The sequence below is a fragment of the Orbicella franksi genome, chromosome 6 (assembly GCF_964199315.1).
Source record: "Orbicella franksi chromosome 6, jaOrbFran1.1, whole genome shotgun sequence".
In the NCBI taxonomy this organism is placed as follows: domain Eukaryota; kingdom Metazoa; phylum Cnidaria; class Anthozoa; order Scleractinia; family Merulinidae; genus Orbicella; species Orbicella franksi.
Genome location: NC_138150.1, coordinates 29471398 through 29474784, shown reverse-complemented (window position 1 = coordinate 29474784; position 3387 = coordinate 29471398). Strand labels below are relative to the sequence as shown.

Sequence of the window (3387 nt, the reverse complement as noted above, 5' to 3'; positions counted from 1 at the left end):
GATTAGGGTTTGTAATTAATATGCGCGCAAGTGCCGCAGTAGGAGGCGGGGCGGCCTCATGGTTAGTGTGCTCATCTCCGGTTCGAGCGGTCCGGGTTCAAGCCCTGAACGAGGACATTGTGTTGTGTCCTTGGGCAAGACACTTGAAGCCTCACAGTGCTTCTCTCCACCCGAGTGTATAAATGGGTGACAGCCAACTTAACGCCGGGGTCAACTCTGCCAGGGACTAGCATCCCATCCAGAAGGAATTCGAAATACTCCTAGTCGCTTCATGCTACAGAAACCGGGGATAGACGCCGGCTTGATGGGCCACTTACATTGGCTCGTAAGCAGACTTCACCTTTACCAAGTGCTGCTGAAAAAAATAAGCTCATTGAACATTTTGATACGTTTTTTTTTTAGTTCGTTCAAGCTTTACCCTAAGGAAGAAAACTTCTTACTTTTGGCCTTTGCTTTATTATGAGGGCTTTTTTACGTTTCACGTTGACTAATTCATGTGGCAGTTTCTTCGACCTTCATTATGTAATACTTTAAATCAAAACTGAAGCTTGATATGTTTGAAAAATTTCAATCAGGGGCGAGTCCAGAAAATTCAGAAAGAGGGAGCCGAGACCTCCACCCTATCCCCCCCCCCCCCCCCCTCACCCGAATGAAAACTTCACTTTTCAGGAGATGCAGCACACATGATTGTGAGCGTATTCGTGATGCAAAGTAAAGTAACGTTAACGTTTCGGAAGATAGAATTAATGAGCATTTTATAAAACGATTTTCAAAGCAAAATCGTAGTGTTAGTGGTAGGCGAACTGTTAACAGAGTAATGGCATTGCATTTATACATCCAGTATTAATCGAAATAAATCACTGCAGTGGATTGATGTCATCCTCCTCTGGTTTCGTTTGGCGCACTCGTCATCAACTGCATTACATATTAAAGGTATGTCTTTGTGAATAAAGAGCAGCAACAGTGCATTTAGACGTTCTTCTCCCATGGTGCTGCGATAAACATTCTTCACAAAGCGCAGTGAAGAGTTGCTACGTTTAACAGTTGCACTTGTGACTGGGTTGATCAACAGGAGGCGCAGAATTGTGTGGTCATTGGGGTAGAGGCTTGAGCTGCAGGCTTTCAATGTCTCCTGCAGTGTCGTGGGTTTTACGGTGGCGTTGTTCCTAAAAATAAAAGCAAAAAGTAACGCGTATTTCAAGACAAGGTATAATCGGTTTTTTCAGCTTATCACTATAGACTTGGTAACCCATGTATAATATTAACGCACAATAACATACCAGAAGCACTTCCACAGCTCCAGCCCCTGCGACGCACTGCTTGGGGACGGCAGATCAGGGGAATAATACTGAATAAGTTTCTCTTGAGAAGACTAGTTAAGCTGCTGTAAGTTGGCAGGTATCAGTAGCAGTCCAAGCAATGCCGCTTCTGATAGTCCATTAAAGTGGGTATTTATTTGCTCCAACAAGTTGTCAAGGAAGGGAAGAAATATTGCCCGTCGAATGTAGGCGACTGGTGTCCTGGCATTGGTGTTGTTTCTTCATATCTGTCTACCACAAGTTCGAGGGATGCTTACCTTGACGTTTGCCTTCTTAGCCATCTTCTTGATCTTTTCATACACAGAACTTGCAAATGCTGTTTTAGCATTCTTGCGCATACCTTTCAGCTGTTCCTTCACAACGTTAACATGCTTGTTGCTTCAATAACATCCAAAGTTCTGGTTAAAAGCCTGGTATTTTAGCTTTTATAGACTAGAAACTCGGTCAAGTGCAGGAAAGTAGACAAGTAAGTAGTTGTTTTTTCGTATTGGCTCAGTTCAGTCAATCGTCTTTGAATGTTAATTTACACCTGCTTTAAATAGATGGCTTTCACATGAACATGCAAATTTGTTTAACAATTGTTGCACTAGACTCACTTTCTCAAAACAAAATTAAAAACTTCATGACGTTTCCTCAAACAAAGCTAGACGGCTTAAACTAAAAGTCATTTCGCATTAAAGGCCAATACATTTATATTTAAAGGAGCTCAGTCACGGTATTTTGAGTTATTTTGGCCACATACAAAATTACCTTTAAATGGTTGGAAACCTGAGAATAACAGTTAAATAAGATAGAAAAACACCAAAGAGATAATGATAAACCATAAAGGAACAAGGATGGTTAAGGATGGAGAAGATTAACACGCCGGATTACAAACGACGAATTTGAAAAATTGAGGCTAAACTTTTCAATATGCGCAAACCGTGACTGAGCCCCTTTAAGCAGGATTTCTCTGAAGTGTTTTCCTTTGTGAATAAGTTGATCGCCTACTCGAGCTTTCCGTGTCTCAACTTTCCACATTATTTCGTTCCGAAAAAGATCCAGTTTTAATTTCAGACAACAAGCTTAGTTTATTCGATCATATAGTTGCTTGATTCAGTCACACTGTATATCTGTCATCAGTTGCGCCTGTTTTTCTATTCCAGTCAAGCCGAGGTCGGAAAAAACTTAAAAAATCATGAATAATGAATCAATAAAGGTCTCGAAAAGCTTCAGTGCCACTCTAAGTTTCCAGTGTAATAAACACACTTCAAAATATTTCGTTTTGAAACAGTTTAAAGTAACAGACCATCTCCTAGTTGTATAAAATAAATATGAACGAAACTCCGATTAATTCTTAATATTATGCGGTAAAGTCACACTATTATGCTCGAGTTCAAAGAGAATTTCCTCACACGTTTGGTGACCTCAAACCGTCCAAACCAGCACGTTCTCACTATTTTGCCATTTTTTTTTAGCTAACTTTACTGGTGCCTCATACACCTACCCGAGATGCCTCAATACTGGCGTTTTCCAGATATTTAAATCTGAAGCGCGATCTATAATGTTTTGAAGTTTTGGCCTCTGCGGTGGTACGGTAGCGCCAAATCTCATACTATGAGTCTCAGCTGAATATCTTTCGATCGGCTCTTCCAAGAGAATGATCATTAATCCACTTGTACGGTGTCTGCATAGGAAAGCAGTCACTAGATTTACGGGGTTAGTCGGTATGACAAAAGTTAACGTTTTATTCTGCAGCGAAGTAAATTATAATTAAGTTTAAAACTTCATCTCAGCACTGTATGTAATGTGACCTATTACATAAAATGTGGTTGGCCTAATTCTACGCAAGCCGTTAAGTTCACGTTTTAAGAACTTTTTCCAAATTTGAGTCAAGTATCCTAAACGAAACTTAAAGAAAAAAACAGAAAAAGAGTTATATGGAGTTGTAATTTCAGAGGCCAAAACTTCGAAAAATTATTCAGCTTAGATTTATATTTTTGGAAAACGCCGGTATTGAAGGCGTTCGAGTAAGTACATGTGACACAGCTGAAGTTAGAAACAAAATTGGGAAAACAGAGAGAATGTG

At 40.0% G+C, this 3387-nt stretch overlaps 1 pseudogene across 1 annotated transcript; it reads right to left on the bottom strand.

The window, feature by feature from the left end:
* Positions 1–706: 706 nt before the first annotated feature.
* Positions 707–1666, bottom strand: LOC145491570 (uncharacterized; annotated as a pseudogene). Its single transcript, XR_014049861.1, has 2 exons — positions 1281–1666; positions 707–1166 (listed from the first exon to the last, which is right to left on the bottom strand). The product of XR_014049861.1 is annotated as an uncharacterized LOC145491570 (transcript).
* Positions 1667–3387: the final 1721 nt, after the last annotated feature.